Source organism: Helianthus annuus, chromosome 1, assembly GCF_002127325.2.
Source record: "Helianthus annuus cultivar XRQ/B chromosome 1, HanXRQr2.0-SUNRISE, whole genome shotgun sequence".
NCBI classification, from domain to species: Eukaryota; Viridiplantae; Streptophyta; class Magnoliopsida; order Asterales; family Asteraceae; genus Helianthus; species Helianthus annuus.
In genome coordinates, this window is record NC_035433.2 from 146,103,657 (window position 1) to 146,125,139 (window position 21,483).

The 21,483-nt window shown below is 38.7% G+C and overlaps 1 pseudogene; it reads left to right on the plus strand.

Moving 5' to 3' along the window:
* The first annotated feature begins 1,137 nt into the window (after positions 1–1,137).
* On the plus strand, positions 1,138–21,303 carry LOC110933488 (annotated as a pseudogene).
* Positions 21,304–21,483: the final 180 nt, after the last annotated feature.

Below are 21,483 nucleotides of genomic sequence, written 5' to 3' on the forward strand. Positions count from 1 at the left end.
GTACAAAGAGATAAGTGCCCTTAATTTTTGAAAAGTTAGAGACCAAATCTAAAATTATGATAAATCATAGGACTATCCTTGTACTTTTCTCTTAAATTTTTTTAAGTGCCCTTAATTTAAAGCTCCTGTGATTTCTAGAGTTGTAAAATGACAAAAGTGTGCTCAAATCTGTTTCAACAATCCGTCTAGAGTTGATTCTTTTGAGTAGATTTAGGGGCATTTTTGTAAAAAAAAATATAATCTCTAGGTGTGACAAAAGCTTTAACTTTAGGGGCATTGTCATTTTACAATTTTACAATTTTTAATATTTTTTAATCTTATGGAAACAGCGTAAACAAAACCAAATTAATACTTGATTGGTGTCTAAAGATGTTTTGATAGTTGGGTGCCTTAGTGAAGACTTTTATACACTTGGGTGACCTATGTATATATTATCTCTGTTAATCAACTTTTCATATGATTTTGTAAAAAGACCATATTTATGTTTTTTTTAATATATTACATACAGCTCTTGGAAACCATCAAGCAATTATCCCTCGTGGGACCGTCAAATCGCAGAAGACGAGAAACGGGATTGTCTCTGTTATCATTGAGTTAAAAGATTACTTATACTACTCACATTAGCAACCTAATACAAATTGGGTTGTCACATGTCAAAGATGTATTTGTTTCAATATAATAAACAAAATAAAAAAGAAAATAAAGTTGCCAACCTAGTCGTTCAAACGACCTAGGTCATGACCCAAGAAAATAAATGTGCTCATATTTTTTTTTGCCATTTGTCCAACTTTGATTGGTTCATTATTTTTTATTTCTTTTTCATTTATCAATTTAAAGTACTTTTTCCCCTAATGAATAAATTAACCAAATAAACTTATCTTATTTAAACTTAAAAATAAAAATAAATGCACTGTATTTCTTAATTTTTTTTGTGAACATGCCGGTATAAATTTTATTAAAAACAGAGTTCGTTTAAAAAAATATTTATTTAATATAAATATGATTTAAATACACTTTATGTAGGTTGGGTTAGGTTGTCAATGTGTGTCAAAAATTAAGTTGGGTTGAGTTGTGTAGGTGGAAGAGAGAGAAATTAGTTTTATATTAAAGGTTGGGTTGTGTTGGGTTAGGTTGTGAATGTGGCTAGTCTTACAGCATTCACCTTCATATGCTGGTGTGTAGCATAAATCAATATAATTATATAACTAAATATACATTCTTTCTCAATCAAAGTTGACTAGTCAACTTTAACTGTTTTCTTCACGGTTACTGTAGGTGCCGAAGCCGACAGTCAAAGAGGAATGGTTCTTCCATTTCAGCCTCTCACCATGTCTTTCCGGAACATTAGTTATTACGTCGATGTCCCATGGGTATGTTAAATTTTTTCAAAAATAATATTTTGAGTAAAATGCCATTTTTGTCCTTGAGATTTGGCCACTTTTGCGACTCTCGTCCAAAGGTTTGTTTTTTCGCATCTGGATCCAAAAGTTTGAAATCTTGCCATTTTCATTCGACTCCTTAACTCCATCCAATTTTTAGCGTCAAGTCAGGGGTATTTCTGCCATTTAATCTTGCCATTTTGATATAACTAAACAAAACAAATAGCTAAAATGACAAAAATACCCTTGACTTAACGTTAAAAAATGGATGAAGTTAACGAGTCGGATGAAAATGGCAAGATTTCAAACCTTTTGGATCCAAATGCGAAAAACAAACCTTTATACGAATGTCACAAAAGTTGCAAATGTCAGGGACGAAAATGGCATTTTACTCTAATATTTTTCGTACTTATCTATCAATCTCATATAATCTTTGCTCTAGGAGTTGAAGCAACAAGGTCTATCGGTCAACAAATTACAACTATTGGTCAATGTAACGGGAGCTTTTAGGCCGGGTCTCCTTACCGCGTTGGTCGGTATTAGTGGGGCTGGAAAAACGACTCTTATGGATGTCTTAGCTGGCAGAAAAACCGGCGGCCATATCTCGGGCCAAATTTATGTTTCGGGTTACCTTAAAAACCAAGAAACATTTGCAAGAATTTCTGGTTATTGTGAACAAAACGATGTTCATTCCCCGTGTTTGACCGTTTATGAAGCTTTGATGTTTTCCGCTTGGCTTCGATTACCTTCTGATATTAATGCTGCAACGAAAAGGGTAAGAACTTAGTTAAATTAAGTTATCATTTTTTTGAAAGCTAGTGGGTATCCGCCCGCGCTCCGCAGTGGGGTCGAAACGTAGATAAAAATAAGCAAATTGCGACAGACAAGTCTACGTGAAGATAAAAATACCATCTTGTGGCAGCATTCAAAAGTCATGGAAAAGTTATCGGTTCAGTCCGTGACGGTACGGTATCGACCCTTGTTATGACCATAAAAACGAATATGTGCGGCGGGTTCGGAATGCAATTGAAATAACCTACTTTTGACGGTACATATAGAAAATTTAGAAAAACATTATGTTGAGAAAGAAACTAAAAAGAAACGACTACAAATAAGTAAAAGGAAAATTAATTACAATAAAATGTAAAGGGAAAAAAACTAAAAGTTGAGAGTCTAATAATGAAAAAAAACTTATTAAAGTTGAGGGGCTAAATATGTCATTATTAAAAGTTGACAAAATAGCTTTTTAGTATATATAATAATAGTGACTATGCAATAATTCAGAATCACATAATCAGATCATGATCAGATTATCAGTTCCAAAACACATTTTTTTTTTAAAAAAATTGACAATATAAATTTCAGGACTTTGTAGAAGAGGTTATGGAACTTGTGGAACTAAATCCACTCAAGGGAGCTCTAGTTGGTCTACCTGGAATCGACGGATTATCAACCGAACAAAGAAAAAGATTAACAATTGCAGTTGAGTTAGTTGCAAACCCCTCTATTGTATTTATGGATGAACCTACTTCAGGACTTGATGCACGAGCCGCTGCCATTGTTATGAGAACGGTTAGAAATATAGTCAACACAGGCCGGACCATTGTTTGCACCATCCATCAGCCCAGCATTGATATCTTTGAATCGTTTGACGAGGTAGCATTTTCGACCTTTTTAACTATTATTATGACTTGATTTGTGTTTGCTTCCTTCATTCGTAACGGGTCAACTGCCTTCAAACAAATAGCTTTTACTGATGAAACGTGGCGGGAAGCTCATTTATGCTGGTCCCTTAGGCACTGGGTCCCACAAACTGATACAATATTTTGAGGTTTGTGTTTCTTCATAACAATTATATTATTTATGTTCAAAATGTGATAATTATATACCTCCTTTGGTGTGCTTAAATATTGAGTTATTTACATGCGGTAAAAGGAGTACCTAAGATCCGACCTGGATATAACCCGGCTGCTTGGATTCTCGACGTTACTTCAGCAACAGAAGAAAACCGTCTTGGTGTCGATTTTGCTGAAATTTACCGTGAATCATATCTATATTTGTAAGCTAATATTTAAGTTAAAGTACTTTTTATTTGTAATGGATTTAAATCTTTAATAATTTGTCATGTTTTTGTAGGCAAAACCAAGAATTAGCAGAGAACTTAAGCAAACCAGATAGGAATTCAAAATTCTTGAGTTTTCCAACCAAATATTCCCAGACATTTTTCGGTCAATTTCTTGCATGCCTTTGGAAGCAAAATCTGTCCTACTGGCGGAACCCGCAATATACAGCGGTTCGGTTTTTCTACACAGTTATCATATCGTTGATGTTTGGGACAATGTGCTGGAAATTCGGTGATAAAAGGTGAACTTTTTTAATATAATATGAGGTGAAAAAAAAAGTTTTTTTTTTTGTTTTTTGTTGACATGAACATTAGTTTTTTTTCCACCTAATATGTACACATCAGCGAAAAACTAACTGGGTTAATTTATTTATTTATTTATTTATTTTTTTAACGGAGGTCCATTGAGAAAAATTAGTTAGAAAGTAGGGACTAGTGGTTATAATATTTTCAGTTGGAATTATTATTGGCCAATTGAGAAAATATGGGATTATTAAAATTCATTTGCCACTTTTTAAAATAGAGTAAACTGCCAAAATCGTCCTTGAGGTTTGGCCACTTTTTCCAAGTTAGTCCAAAACTCAAACCTTTTGAATCTGGTTCCCTGTGGTTTCAATTTTGTTGCCATTTTCATCCGAAAGAAAAATCTGGTCAGATTTTTCAGTTAAGATCCAACCTTTTTGTCTTTTTCTTCCCTTTGAATGAAGGACAAAATGGTCATATTTTTTTAATTTGTTATAATAAAACGTTAAAAGACCATTTTGCCCTTCATTAAAAGCGAGAAAAAAGACAAAAAAATGGATGGTAACTGAAAAATCTGACCAAATTTTGATTTTGGATGAAAATGGCAATAAAATTGAAACCACATGGACCCAGATTCAAAACGTTTGAGTTTTGGACTGAAGCGGCAAAAGTGACCAAACCTTACGGACCATTTTGACATTTTACTCTTTAAAATATTTATAGTAATCAGACCATGTTAGTGGTAAAAAAAGTGATGACTTGGCAGTATGTTTTTACCATGCTGACGAGGCACTGACGTGGCACACAGCAGAACTCATAATCATACTAAAGGCATTTAAGTTGACTATTAATCAAATAATTGGTAACTTTTTCAGGGAAACACAGCAGGATATTTTTAATGCAATGGGATCAATGTATGCTGCAGTTTTATTTATTGGAATTACTAACGCCGCTTCAGTCCAACCAGTGGTTTACGTTGAAAGGTCTGTTTCATACAGAGAACGAGCAGTAGGGATGTATTCCGCTTTACCATTTGCATTTGCACAGGTACATTCTGCTTCAATGTTTGTACTATTAAAACATATATTCTTAACATAATTTTTTTTTTTTTTTTACTTTTTGTAGGTTGCAATAGAGTTCCCTTATGTGTATGTGCAATCGCTTGTGTACAGCCTTATTTTCTACTTTTTAGCGTCGTGAACGGAGCTTTTTTAAATTATTTTGGTACATATATTTTATGTACTTCACATTACTATACTTTACCTTCTTTGGAATGATGACAATTGCTGTTACACCCAACCATAATATCGCTGCTATCGTTGCTGCTCCTTTTTATATGTTGTGGAACCTTTTCAGCGGTTTTATGATCGCTCGCATGGTAACTAAACTTTTATTATTATGTTTTTTAATTCCTTTTGTATTTTATAAAAGAGTTAAATGTCATATTAGACCCTGTGGTTTGGGTCATTTTGCCAGTTTAGTACAAAGGTTTCATTTTTCTCCTGTGGGTCCAAAAAGGTTTCACTGTTGCCATTTTAGTCCACTAGGTTAACTTCATCAATTTTTTCTGTTAATCGGAAGGGCAATTCGGTCATTTTATATATAATTTTGTTAACTAGAAAGACAATTCGGCCATATAAAATGACCGAATCGCCCTTCTCATTAACAGAAATAATGGATGAAGTTAACCCAATGGACTAAAATGGCAACAGTGAAACCTTTTTGGACCCACAGACAAAAAATGAAACCTTTGGACTAAGCTGGCAAAATGACTCAAACCACAGAGACTAAAATGACATTTAACTCTAAAATAAAAAATGGTTCATTTTTGTCAATGTTGATCAACAGAGGCTTCCAATATGGTGGAGATGGTATTATTGGGCGAATCCAGTATCATGGAGTTTGTATGGGCTGCTGACGTCACAATATGGAGATGTGAATGAACCCTTAAAGCTTGCTGATGGTTTGCATTCAGTTCCGTTACGACAGTTTCTTAAAGACGAATTGGGGTACCGCCATGAATTTTTGGGTGTTGTGTAGGTCCCGAAATCAGAGGATCGATTTTCACTACCCAATCCTTGTTTATAACAAACAAAGTTAAGTGTGCGGAATCCACTTAACTTAGCCAATCAAACATAGAACAATATGAACACAATGGTTAACCAAAGAAACACACTCTTTTGATTAACTGGATGAGATATAACAACTGATACAAACACAGTTCTTACAAGCTTGAAGGGTATTCTCTCATCTCTGATCTAAACTGTGGCATACCTGTGCCTTATATAGCAGATGGGCTTATCATCTTGACGAAACTGAGAGTGGGCCGACGAAACAAAGTGTTTCGCCAAGGCCTGCAATGTTGATACCTGTTTCTGCACAACAGATTGTAGAAACAGATGGCACAGATAACATAAAACATAAATGACAGAATTACCCTTAGTATGCGACATGCATTGTTTTTACGACCAATACATATAAAGAGAGACAAACAAGTCAGACCCAAGCGGATAGGAGGATATCCGACTTGGTCGACTGCGAATACAGACTCGATAATTAATAAAGACCGTACAAAATACACATAATTACAAGACTAGTAACAGACACACAAAAATGCATCAACAAACTCCCCCTTGTCTGTTGCTTGTCTTCGGTCTTCATATCTTTCTTCTTCAGTGATGTTCGGACCAGGAACTGCCCGAATGGATTCCCCTGTAATAGCAGTAGCAAGCAACGCGCTGAAACTTCAGTGCCTGGTGTGCGTCCTTGTCTTCATAAAAGATGTCGTGCCTGTACAACTTGGCGATGTCGGATGCAGACATATTCACCAACCACATTGGATCCAATAACCTGAAGTTCTTATCATCATTGAAAACAATAACTGCCTCATGCGTGTCTGAATCATAGCACCATAAGCGCATATCACCAAGAAAATCATGCTGCATCGGCATTAACGGAATCTTCTCAACCACTCTCACCGGCTCGTACACAAGCCTGTATCTCCCGGTGTTGGTTTCCGGATCAAGCGTGAACTTTATCTGCTGATGTCTGGGGAACTGAGGCTTGTAAGACTTGTCTTTCCACCCCGATTTCTTGTTCATTCGAATCAATCGTTCAAATAGCGTCGCACCATCAAATTTTGAGCGATTAGTGAGATCTATCTTTGTCAAGGCATCCACATCATAAAATGGCAAAGTTAAAATGCTCAGCAGCGACCTAAAATACTGGATCCCGAACTCCCTCTTGATCGCAACACAGTGAATTTCCTTAACAAACATCCAACACAGTATTCGCCCACTTGGCTTAGCCTTTTCTAGCTGTAAGAAATCAACTTGTGTAGCCTCTGGAACTGGCTTTGAAACCTTTGACAAAAACCGTTGACGCCACGCAGCGAACACATCTGTGGCATTCTCTGAAGTATCACAGTTTTTCAGGTGTTCATCAATATCTTCAACGTTGTCTTTCAACCAGTCCTCATCAAACGGAGCAAATTCGGTACCATCTTGTCTCACATATGATGATTTCTTCACATCACCTTCAAAGACAATCTCATCAACATTTTCAACATTCGCAGATTCCGGCTCACTCGGCATCTTTTCAATTTCTTCATCATCAACGTCTCGCATTGCTTTCAAGGTGATCAATTGTTGAGGCGTGAGATCATCAACAATCTCACCCTCTCCAAGAGATTCTCCAGTGACCGGATGCACAACCTGCAATGCTAAGTCAGCTGAACTAGGGACAAAGGGTGTACCAGCTAAAGCTTCAAGTAGTTGTTCTTCACCAACAGTACCACTGGATGCCCCTTCAGATGACCCTATCACTGACGGCTGATAAATGACTACAGCAGACGATGTACCAGCTGGGGGCTGTTGTGGTGTAGCAGCTGAATCAGGATTCCCTAGATCCTCAGGATCTTCATCCCTTTTCTGCCGAATTTCTTGCTGCTTACACCTATCCTCCCACAAAGTAGCAACTCGTTTGCGGAGAAAATCGAAGTTAGCACTCATCTTCCTGGCCCCTTCAAGTATTGTGGTATTTCGCGAGTCATACCACTCTTTCATCACATCACATCTATTTCTCAGGTCTTCAGCCAATTTTTGGAGAACCGAACTTCTTCTATCCCTTTCAGCTTCTGAAGCTTTCATCCTTTCATTTTCAGCTTTAAGAAGATCGATCTCTGCTTGTTGGCGTTGGATAGTAGCTAGCTGTTCACCAACAGTAGCTTTCAACCTATCAATCTCTACCTGATGATGGATTTGATCATTCTTCGTGATACGAATAAAATCAGCCTGTCTTTGAATGCGGTCTGCTGCAGCCTCATATTGACGGAACAGAAAATCATTCTTTTCTACTTGAGTCATCTCCGAGTAGATCCTTTGACGTTCACTACTAGGTTGTTGAGAAGTGGTTGCTCTGATTGCAGCAGCCATGGGTCGTTGTGGAATATGCTGCAGAGATATGGTTTAAGCTGCAGGAGGAGAAGAGACTACAGGTGGTTCTGGAATAGGAGCTTGTGGCACAGAACCTCGGGAGGAGGTACTCAAGCATTTCTGAGCTTTCTTTTTCTTCTGATGCTCTGCTGATTTTCTGGCTTTCCTTTTTCTTGCACGTTCCGTTTCAGGATCAGAAGGAACATATTCCGGATCATTTTCCTGTCTGATCTTTCTGTATCTTCGTACCCCACGTTCATCCAGATACATCTCGTATCTAGGTTCAAGTAATAGATCATCATCAGAATCTGAATCAGCCTCATCATCACCACCGGCTGATGTGTCACCAGCTGACACTCCCCCTGCTGAGGTACCACCAGTAGTTCCTACGCTTGATGCACCAACGGCACCAGCATCACCACCATCACCACCTACATCACCATCATCATCACTGTCCGATTCATCAGACACAACTGGTTCAGGACCAAACTTCTCACTCATCATTCTCTTTAACTCAGGCTCTTCATCATCAGATTGGCTATCTTCATGACGCCACTTGTTATCTGCAGGAGCAACGTACGCTGTGTTATGAAGAGCACCAAATAATTTTCTTGGAGGAACGCTCTCCTTGTATCTTTTATGAGCTAAGTTCTTGATGAGTCGTAATGAGTGGAAGTTCATAGCTTCTATCTTCAGCACATCGTTGTCTGCTTTTGGAAGACTTGGATGTTGAACATTCATTATCATCTGCAGAAAACGTGGATACATCCAATACTTGCTTCCAATGGTCCTGTTCTTTCCAGTCCTTGTTAAATTCTCCTTCATGTTCTCAAAGATGAACCTTGAAATGCTAAACGGTTTGTTTAGCACTAAGGCCACCATAAGACCCACGAGTTCGTTGCTAACCATGTCGTAACCGGCCCGTTTGTTGCTCAAACACTGGATCAGAATGTGTAGCAGAAACTGGTATCTTAGCGGCAGATCACCCTTGTTAATTTGCATACTAAAGATATCTCCGGTGCATTTCATCCGTAATAAACAGCCTCGCGTACACCTAATCGGAACAGAAACTGGGGCGTCCGGACTATCTTGTAGCTGAAGAACTTCATTTAGAATATCGGGGGACACGACCACATCCACATTTTCAACATGTCCACTGATGACTTCTTTACCATCAATCTGGCCAACATTCGCCGAATCCCAGAACGCCTTGACGAGAGACTTGTATACTGGCGTTGAGAACGTAACCGCATAGTTGATACGAGATTCCCGGATCCACTTGGTAATGTCTTTTAATTCAGTAAGTTTCTCCTCTGGGTCCAAGTAAGCAATCTGGTTATGGCGTTTTTCGGACATAATTTCCTCCTCTGTCTTATTTTCCTTCTTGGTTGCCGGCTTCCTTTTACCTTCTTTCGGTGCCATCTGCAATTTGAAAACGTCCACAATAAGTAACAATCACTTACATATACATTTGGACATGTATGGATACAAGTTCATGTATCCATTTGACAGACAGACAGACTATCAAACCATGTCCACTGTGAACAAATTGAAAACTGTAAATTTTTCTAAGGCATGGTCGGCGAAACAGAAATCATTGACGAAACAGGAAATGGTTTGACGAAACAGAGCCTGATTGTTGACCAGTTCTGTTTTGTTGACCCACTCTGATTCGTCAAAAGATCCGTTGACGAAACAGAAATTGCATTCGACGAAACAGAACTTGGTTGTTGACCAGTTCTGATTCGTTTGACCAATCTGATTCGCCAAACAAGCCATTGACGAAACAGAAGACTGTTGTGATTCATCAAAGATCTGATTCGTTGACTACCTGATTCGTCAAACTTGTGATTCGCCGACTGTCTGTTTCCCCAAATGTCTGATTCGCCGTCATTCAGATTCGCCGGAGTTAGGGTTGGTAATTTTTGGGTGTTTCGCCGAATGGGATTTAAAACACGAACAGATCAACACAACTTGTAAACGGTTACATGTCTAACCCAAACCAAGTATAGATTATGTCCAGAAACCGATGGAGATGTGATTTTTTTTTTGGTCGAAAATCGTTCAATACCCTAATACCCATCCCAAACATTCATCCCCTGTTTTTCTATTCAAACCCAAACTCCAATCAAATCCTAAACAAACATATAAGCACTTAGATATAATACATTTAAAGGAAAACCACATCAAGTTCTGCATCAAATACAACATATGAAAGCAAATAAGTTCACAGAGGGGTCTCCGACGGTTTCCGGTGAAACTTAAAGATATTCTATGAAAGACTGATGATTTTAGTGAGAAATAAGGTAACCGAAAATATGGGTTTTGGGTGTTTGGAGAGAAGATGAATAGTTGGAACTTGAGTGTTTTGAAAAAGTGAACCAACTCTTCTGACATAAGGACTTTTGTACACCGACCCACCTTTTTGGCGAAACAGAAGTTGACGAATCAGGATATGGGCCTTGACGAAACTGAAATTGGGTTTGACGTGGGCCTTTGAATTTAGCCCATGACGAAACAGACTTTGGGCTTCTGTTTCGTCAACATCTTGACGAGACAGGCTGTTTTGTCAAAACACAAAACAAATTTATCAAAGGTTGACCAAGACTCAAACTTTGACTTTGACCAATTTCTGTTTCGTCAACAGCAGTTTGTTTCGCCAACCAAGTTTTTGATTCGTCGACTTCTGTTCCAAAATCACCAAGGCATGAAAAAAATCTTGCATACTGCACACAGATTTTAGCAATTTACCATTTTTACACTAGATTGAGTTTTCAAAAACAAGAACGATTTATGAAGTAGGTTTCAGGCTTCCGGTAATAAACACCAAGCAACATCTTTGGCATAAACAAAAACAAACTTAAACACTACACTACAAATAATTCTTAAAACGCTGAAAACTAAACTAAAAGCAATTTAAATAGACAAGGTAAACAACTGTACAGATGCAACTTTTGCGAGTTTCAAGGATAAGGAATCATACCAGCTTACGGTCTTAGTCAACATGATTTGATTTCTGTTTAAAGTTCTTGATAAGTATACTACTTCGATTATCGATATTGTTTTCCACATAAACTCATGCTTATCAAACGTAATCACACTTAGGAGATACGCTTTACGGTAAGAGTTATACTTACAAGTCGATGTAAAACCACTTCACGACATATTCCCGTATCAAGGTATGCCCGAGAATTCATCTTACCGGTGAGTATACCGATTATCATCTGTTTGACCGTATAAGATGTGAGATACTCACTTATTTTGATTTGAAAACCAAGCCCTATGTGATAGAATCACTTATTGATGAGGAACTTGATTTTCGATGCATGAGGGCACAGGAGCAAGTCCGTGAACAGGTCAGTACTTTCGTACAGCAGAGAGACGAACTTGACTCCCGGATAAATGTGATATTTCATCACTTATTTGTTTGGACATGTGATTGTTTATCACTTATTGAGGTCGAATGCAATATGTACACGTATGTATGGTATCATGGAAGATCTAGACTTGCGTCCCCGTTATTTTTCGGTAAAAGGTACAACCATGATACCCAGATGATAAGCAGCATAAAGACCGAATATCTCAGAACCTCGGCAATCTATCAAATGAAATTTCGGTACCAAGACCATATGCCAATGAATGGTTCCCACCTGACTTGAAGTCTGTTAGGTTTGTATCATCCTGCACATTTTAGTTTGATTGTGAGCCTATCGATATATCGTTAGAAGAGATACTTATCATTTGTTTAACGATTTTTAAACATGTTGACCGACCACACCAGTGAATATCATCACCTTCCTTTTCCAAGAAACTCATTTTTGGTTTTTCTATTTTTTTTAATTTTTGAATTTTTCAAATGAAAAGGCAGAATCATAAAGACATCTTTTTGGATTTTTTGAGTTTTTCTAATGTTTTTGTATTTTCTTGAAATTTTCTCCCCCTAAATTGCTAAAAGATTACGGAAACGAAAATCTTTTTGTATTTTTCGAATTTTGAAAGAAAATATTTACAAAAACGATTAGCCAAAGTGGTTTACTCGGGTATCACCTTTTGTAAACAGGTCGGCACGTTGGTGATCGGTGGGGATATGAACAACATCGATTAATCTTTTGTCAAAACAATCACGTATGAAGTTATATTTAATTTCGATGTGTTTGGTCTTGGAATGCTGCACAGGATTTCTAGTGATCTGTAAGGCAGCATTGTTATCAACAAAAATAGGAGTAGATAGGAATTCAAAACCGTAGTCACGCATTTGTTGTTGTATCCACAAGACTTGGGAGCAACAACTGGAGGCAGCAATGTATTCTGCTTCACAGGTCGATGTAGCAACACATGTTTGCTTCTTGCACTGCCATGTAACCAGGCGACTTCCTAAGAACTGACATCCTACTGTTGTTGATTTGCCGTCAATTTTGCAACCGCCGAAATCAGAATCACTGTATGCAGTTAAAGCAAAGCTATTATCCCTAGGGTACCAAAGACCGGTGTCTGGACATCCCTTCAAATAGCGAAAAATCCTTTTTGCAGCTGACAAATGGGAGGCCTTCGGATTAGCTTGATATCTTGCGAGCAGGCACGTTGGATACATGATGTCAGGCCTCGAAGCAGTAAGATACATGAGAGATCCGATCATGGCACGATAATAGGAGGAGTTGACGCTTTCACCCTTCAAATCCGGAGTAATCCCGTGATTCTGCGGAAGTGGGGTACCAATGGGCGTTGCATCTGACATCTGGAACCGGCTCAAGATATCACCAACATATTTAGTCTGATGGATAAATATCCCAGACTCAGTTTGCTGAACTTGTAGGCCCAAAAAGAAATTCATCTCCCCCATAGCGCTCATCTCGAACTTTTCCTGCATAATACGCTCGAATTGCCTGCACAAAGATTCGTTAGTAGAACCAAATATGATATCATCAACTTATACCTGCACCAGCAGAAGATCTCCATTATGTTCTTTGATAAAGAGGGTGCAATCAATAAGACCTCGTCGAAATCCATTCTCCAGAAGCTAGTTGGATAGGGTTGCGTACCAAGCTCTTGGTGCTTGATGTAAACCATAAAGAGCTTTGTTGAGTAACCAAACCCGATCGGGATGAACAGGATCTTCGAAACCTGGAGGCTGTTCGACATAGGCCTCTTCTTGAACTATTCCATGAAGAAAAGCACTTTTGACATCCATCTGGTAGACTTTGAATCCTTTAAATGAAGCGTAAGCAAGAAAGATCCGAATAGCTTCCAGACGAGCAACTGGTGCATAGACTCCATTGTAGTCAATCCCCTCGATTTGACGAAATCCCTGAGTGACCAATCTTGCCTTGTTACGAATAACCACTCCACGGTCGTCCTTCTTGCATTTGAAAACCCATCGAGTGCCAATTTTCTTGTAGTTTTCTGGTCTTTCAACAAGCTTCCAAACACCAAGTTTTTGAAATTGCTGCAGTTCCTCCTGCATGGCTTCAACCCAAGCATTATCTTTCAAAGCTTCTTTCCACGATTTTGGTTCTTCTTGTGACACATAACACGCGAAGGACCAATCATTCTGAAGACCAGATTCTCTAATGGCTGAATACAAACCAGCATTCTGGTTGTTTCTCAGCTGATTACGCGTCTGCACACCGCGTTGGACATCTCCAATAATATTCTGCTGTGGGTGGATATCGTGAATCCTCATTTCAGGATTTTCAGAAACACGTGAATTGATACCCAAATTGTTAATATAAGATCAACAACCAACTCCACACCAGGAATGTGTGTAGAAGTGGATGCATTCCCTTCAGCAGTGTCTACATTCTGCACATGAGGTGTATCAACAGAAGCACCCTGAACAAGAGCAACTGGGGCTGAAGATCCTTCAGCTGCATCATGATATTCATCATCTTCAGAAGACTCATTATAATCAGCAGCATCTTCAAACACCTCATTTTGAACCGTATTGTTAACCAATGAAGAACCTTGTGGGTCAACAAGAACAGGTCTAACCAATGGCGAGACAGCAGCATTGTCACTTTCAAATAACATTCTAGCAGCTGCCGATTCTTCGTCAAAGGTTGGCAGATTGAAGGAGTCAAACAGTCCATCATAATCGAACATCCACGGATCAACCGGAGCCCTAACAGGACTAGTGTACCTTTGAACCCTCACCTCACTCCATAGCTCAATCTTTTTGGTAGCCAGATTCCAAACACGAAAATTCGGAGTAGCATACCCAAGGAAGAAACCCTCGATAGCTTTCACTCCAAATTTTGCATCCGGCTCAATCATAGTACATGGACCGCCAGACGGTTCTAGGTAAGAAAGATCCGGTTTCCTTTTCTGAAGGAGTTCGAAGCAAGTTTTGCCATGTCTCTTTACTGTAAGAACTCGGTTTAGAGTGTAGAATGCAGTCAACACAGCCTCCCCCCATAACTGAACAGGGAGTTCCGACTCTACTAACATTGTTCTTGCAGTTTCGATTATTGTCCGATTCTTCCTCTCCGCGACACCATTTTGTTGTGGAGTGTAACGAGAACTGTATTCATGAAGGATGCATTTAGAGGTACAGAACTCATCCATAACTTGATTCTTGAATTCGGTACCATTGTCGCTTCGGATCCTCTTCACTTTCAACGAATAGAGATTCTCCAACATAGTAAGAAGATCCTTGAGGATGCCAGGAGTTTCACTCTTGTGTGCCATGAAGGATACCCAAGAAAATCTAGAATAGTCATCTGTAACCACTAGACAATAAGCATCTCCGAAGGTTGTCTTGTGCTTCATAGGTCCAAAAAGGTCCATATGAAGACGTTCGAGAGGCATGCTGACAGTGTTGACTTTCTTCAAAGGGTGAGACTTCTTTGTTTGCTTCCCTTTTTGGCACGAGACACAGATATCTTGTAAATGAAAACTTCTCACAGGCACACCATTCACAAGATTGTTTTTCACCAAATGGTTCATTTTCCTCAAGTGAATGTGCCCCATTCTTCTGTGCCAAGATATAGACTCCTTTTCTGTGGCTTTCGAGACAAAGCAAGTGACTTGTGCAGATGTTGTAATCGCTTGGCTCATATCGAGAATATAAAGATCATTAACTCTCGGAGCCGATAAGAGAATCCATTCTTGTGGAATTTTGAACCCAGGTTTAAGCACATAACAACCGGCATCATCAAAATGCACGGTGAACTTTTTATCGCAGATTTGCGACACACTGAGAAGATTATGATCAATTTGACGAACATAATTGATATTATCGAAGCACACAATACCATTGGAGATACTTCCCTCTCCAGTGATGTATCCGCCTTTGTCTCCCACAAATGCGACATAGCCTCCTCTTATATTGCTCACGTCGTACAGAAGCCGTAAGTCGCCAGTCATGTGCCTGGATGCCCCACTATCAACAATCCAAAGACTATTAATAGTTCCTCCTGGAAAACCCTGCACATGTCGTTTAATGATCAGTTGAGGATGGGGACCCAAGCCTTAGTGGTCTTGGGTCGTCCCTGAGCATCACGAAACGTGATCTCAATTTCTTGATGATTCTCAAGCACAACTGCTCCTCCTGAATCCAAGTTTGTTTTTGCCTACCAGATTGAGTGTTGTAAACAGTTTTTGAGGCTTCTGGTTTTACTGGTTGTGAAACACTTGGTTCCCTTTTAACTGTTTTAACTTCAGATTTCAAAGCTTTTCAACAGTTTTTATGTTCTTACGTCGTTGTTTAGTTTCTTGTTCTTTAATTGTTCTTTTATCGCGTTTTGGTGAAACTGAATGACGTTGAGGGTGAACTTTTTCAGGTGGTGCTTTCTCAACAAATTTATCCTTTGGAGTGTTTGGGCAATTTTTAATGATATGCCCAAACTCTCCACATTTAAAGCATGTTCTCCTTTCCACAAATTTAGGAGAATTTGATTGTCCACAAGATGTCGAACCCGTGGAACCTGAGGTACTACCCTTTTCATCACACCCGTTTGTATGTTGAGTGTAATTGTTATCACTGGTACGTTTTAAGATCGTGACTTGTTGTACAAAATCGGTGTTTGATTTGTTCTCAAAAGTCTCAATCTTATCAGTACCCTTGGATGACACGAATTTGACATCTTTCACTTTCTTTTGAAACCGAGCTCCTTTCGTTTCAGATTTCATTTGTGAGACATTAGGCTTTTGAGCTTGCTTGACAGGTTGTTTACCATTAGAAGCACTAGGTTGTTGAGTGGTTAGTAATTTTTGATTTCCAAACTGTTTTCTGATCTTAGCCTTAGGAATTGGATCACATTGTGTTACAACAATTCCCGGAAGTGTTTTTCCCAAAAATTTGTTTGTGTTATCTTCAAAGACTTTATCAATTAAGGATTGATTGACATTTTCAATTGGAAAATCGCGATCTGAGTAGATTTTATCACTACCAACCAACGTATACAACACATTACTGCTTTTAATAGCAGACACAGACGTCTTGTCAACCTTGACAGGATCTATCACTTGTTTGACGACTGATGGAACAGCAGGAGTCTCAGGATCACAAAGGATGTGATTCTCAAGTGGAATTACTACTCCTTTCATCTTGTCAAGTGATTTATCCTGATCACTTACATCCAATTCTGATTCATCATCCGATGACTCATAGTCCTCAATAATTGGAGGACTTTGTATCATGGATGTTGAGGTTTCTTGTTGCTTAGAGGATGTGTTTAAAGAACTGTCCGGTTTGAACCCTAGGCCAGTAGAAAATTCCTCAAAATTAAGAGGCACACTGGGTGCATACCGTGGCATATCCTCTTCATCAGGCATTTTGGTATAATTATGCCTCAACGGGGGCGGACATTTCTTGTATCCTATGCCTTTTTGATTTCCCTTCAGTTGTTGAACATCGATGATGTGATCAAGCACAAATCGGGAGTTAGAATAACTTTCCAATTTTTGTTCGATTTCATCATGCTCGCATTGGGCAATGGCTAGTTGCTTCTTGGTTTCCTCCACAATATTAATGTACTCATTTATACTCACTTGTTTATGGTAAACCACTTTGCTCACTTCGGACACGCTTTTCTTTAATGTTTCGATCACAGATTTAAATTCTTTTTCGTTCTGAGTTAAAGCCATATTTGCCTCTTTGCATTTAGATAGTTCAATAACCAAATTTTGATTATGACTATGAAGCTTTTCTGACTCAAGCTTCATATCTGCACATGATTTACAAACACTAGGAGCTGGAGTTTTAGAATTTACCTGACTCGAAGAGGCTGAGACATTTGCCATAAAAGCAGTCTGAAAAGAAAAAGATCCATCTTCAGAAAAGAACTTCTCCATTTCCCTAGATGCAGTAGCAGCCTTCTTGATCAGAACTGATTTCTGACATATGAGCTCCTCAGCTTCATTTAATAAATCTTCAACATCAGATCCTACTTCCTCCTTCACATCAGGCTCAGATTGATTATCCCCAGAAATAGAGCCTTCTTCATCAGAACTCCCAGAATAACCAGAACTGTCGTCACTTTCAGAGAACTCTTCTTTATGAACATGCTTGATGTGATTTATGATCTTTGCATAACATGTTGTTCCTCCTCCTTGATCACCTTCACCAAACTGTACAGACCAGTCACATCCTTCATCAGCTTGAACAGTCAAAGCCCGATTGGGATTTGATGTTCCAGGCTGGCTCTGATTGTTGTTGACTGCAACAATCCTCCTGTCATGATTTTCTTGCTGGGCATTCACATTTGAAGTACTCGTCTGGTTTCTGAAAGGGTTATAATTGCCTTGTTTGGTTGGTCGAGTGCACTCACGTTTGAAGTGCCCTTTCTCACCACAATTGAAGCATGTTACAACGTTTATATCAAACCCGTACTTCATATCCCTTTTGCCTTCCAACGAAGTTCTTCCAGTTCGAGCCATGAAGTCTTTCGCTCTTCTGACCGCACTAGCAAAAGCCCATTTGATATCCATTAATTCCATCTCATCCTTGTCGATCTGTTGATAATCTTCATTGGTCATATTGATGTTTCCAATTTGACCTGCCACCAACCCACAATAGGCACTGACCATTGTATTAATGATTTCCATATGCTCCTTTGCTACTTCAATGCTAAATCGTGAGAGGTTTGAAGTATCGACTCTGATCGTGTTAGGGTTGTGGGGTGGGGGATTGTTGGCATAATGAGCTTGTTGTTGTGGTTGTGACTGTGGTGTGGGTATTGACTGTGACAGATAGGTGCTTTGATCAAACTGTGGTTGAGCCGTTGTAACTTGAGGTGTAGGAATGGTTTGTGAAAGATAAGCACTTTGATCCCATTGTGGTTGTGCTTGATTGAACTGTTGAAACGGAGAAGAGTTTGTATTGGATACAAACGCCGTTTGAAGCTTCGGTTGTTGAACGGAACTAGAACTAGCTGAAGGACCAAAACCAGGCAAATACATTTCTGTATTTTGAGGAGGTGCAGCTGCAATTCTTTTAGCCTTCCTAATTTCTTCTTCATTCTTGTGCTCTAACTTCTGAATGAATTCATAGAGACTAGCATTGGCTGCATCCAGTGCACCCGTATGTTTCAGAAGCTCAATGAATGGACTCCACTTAGGAGGTAGAGCATCAGCAAACCGTGCAATCATTTCTTGATGGGTAGCATTAACATTGTAAGAACTCATTTCACTAATCAAATGATAGAAACATGAAGTCATATCATTTAGGGTTTCATTTTCCAAGAACTGAAATGATTCAAACTCTTTCTTTAACAGATCATGACGAGTCTTCCTAGACGCTGCATTCCCTTCTCCTCTCGCCACCAATGCATCCCATAGGCTTTTCGTGGTCTTACAATACCCAAATTGATGATAGATTTCTTTGTGAAGTGCTTGTGTAAGTATGGCAAACGCCTTTTTCTCCAAGTCATAAGCTTTCTTATCATCCTCAAGCATATTAGCATAACCCGCTGAAGTTGATGCTGCTGTTTCGAGGGCAGGGTTGACCGCATTAATGAAACACGTCCAAAGTTCGGTGCTTTGCCCTTGAACATACGTGTGGAAACGTCCCTTCCATGATGGATAATCATTCATGTGATTTAGCTTTGGCGGGCGATTGCTGCTACCCGTCTCACTCTCGCTCAACAGTAGATTTTGAATACTTTGGTTTTGATTTGATACCAAAGCCCATTGACTCGCACTTATGGACGGTTGTTGTTGAGGTATGGAGTTTGCTAAGTAAGAGGCCATAGATGTCTGACTTGAACTTTGACCTGGTCGTGGGTCCGTACTCCAGTCCCAAGGACTTGTACAACTCATTTTCGATGACTACAAGCTGAAAAACTGAACAAACACTTGAGAACACACTGTTATGATGAACTTGCAAACCTTCTGTTGAAAACTTACAACTTTCTTGACGAAACAGAAATAGGTTTTGACGAAACAACAGACGACGAAACAGATCTTATTTCGTCAAAGAAGTTTGAAGAAACAGATATGTGATTCGTCAAAGGGACCTTTGGCGAAACAGCCTTTGATTCGTCGACGGGACCTTTGGCGAATTGCTTTTGATTCGTCGAAGGGATCTTTGGCGAAACACTTTTCAGTTTCGTCAAAGAGACCTTTGGCGAGATGCTATTCTGTTTGGTTGACTTTGTGTTTTGTCGAAATGTGATTCGTCAAAAAGGTTGTCAGAGGTTGGTAAAAGTTGGTGAATTGTTTATACACTGTCTGTCAAGTCACACGATTTTCAACCCATGCTTTTCTACCAACTTAAAAGTATGGTGGGTAATAGGGATGGTCAAACACTTTTCAAAACCAAATAACCTTATCACTTGGATTAAAAAGTTACTTTTAACAAGAACACTTGAAGATATTATGAAGATATGAAGAACACCCAAACAACCGGTGAATTTTATACTTTCCGAAAACTGATTTTTGGTTAAGACTTTCAACCAAAACCAACTGTTCGTATGTGTATACTCAAACTAGCATGGTTTTTGGCAAAACTCTTAACAAACAAACAATAACTACAATTTTTATGGTTTCTTTTTCCAGAAAATATAAGGTTCTCAAGAACACTTTTTGAGCGAAACAACACACAAACACAAGACAACCAAACCGAACTATGTTTGATTTTAAACAAGGATAAGAGCCACTGCTCTGATACCACTTGTAGGTCCTGAAATCGGAGGATCGATTTTCACTACCCAATCCTTGTTTATAACAAACAAAGTTAAGTGTGCGGAATCCACTTAACTTAGGCAATCAAACATAGAACAATATGAACACAATGGTTAACCAAAGAAACACACTCTTTTGATTAACTGGATGAGATATAACAACTAATACAAACACAGTTCTTACAAGCTTGAAGGGTATTCTCTCATCTCTGATCTAAACTGTGACATACCTGTGCCTTATATAGCAGATGGGCTTATCATCTTGACGAAACTGAGAGTGGGCCGACGAAACAGAAGAAGGCCCAGTAACAAGCCCAACAGTCAACGAATCACATGTGATTCGTTGACCACCTTGACGAAACAGAACCAAAGATACTATCTCTGTTTCGTTGACATGTCTTTGACGAAACAAAGTGTTTCGCCAAGGCCTGCAATGTTGATACCTGTTTCTGCACAACAGATTGCAGAAACAGATGGCACAGATAACATAAAACATAAATGACAGAATTACCCTTAGTATGCGACATGCATTGTTTTTACGACCAATACATATAAAGAGAGACAAACAAGTCAGACCCAAGCGGATAGGAGGATATCCGACTTGGTCGACTGCGAATACAGACTCGATAATTAATAAAGACCGTACAATATACACATAATTACAAGACTAGTAACAGACACACAAAAAATGCATCAACATGTTGCCGCCACTGCAGTGGTGGGTTTCTGTCTATTGTTTGCAGTGACATTTGCATTTACTATGAAATCCTTTAACTTCCAAAGGAGATGAAGATGTGTAAATTGTAATGCCTCTAAAAACTAGTTGACAGGGCGTCGGGAATCCTCCAACAAGTGTTTCTTTTGTGTTGTTTGCAGATTAAATCATGTGGTTTTGTTTCGATATGGTTATACACTGAGGGTGTACAAGGCATCAAATATAGAAATAAATAGAAAATATTTAGGTTTTTGTAATTTGAACAAAGTCATGTAAGTGAAATATGTACAATGGATATTCAATTTCCTTTTTAATTTGAACAAAAAGAAATTACCTGCTATTATATATATAGAGTTTAAACATTTGGTTTTCGGTTAATTAGTTTGGTTTATTTGCTTAGATTAATAAAATATTGAAAAGGTATATATTATTTTAAATTAAAAATTACTATTAGGGTTCCTTGGTAAACTCT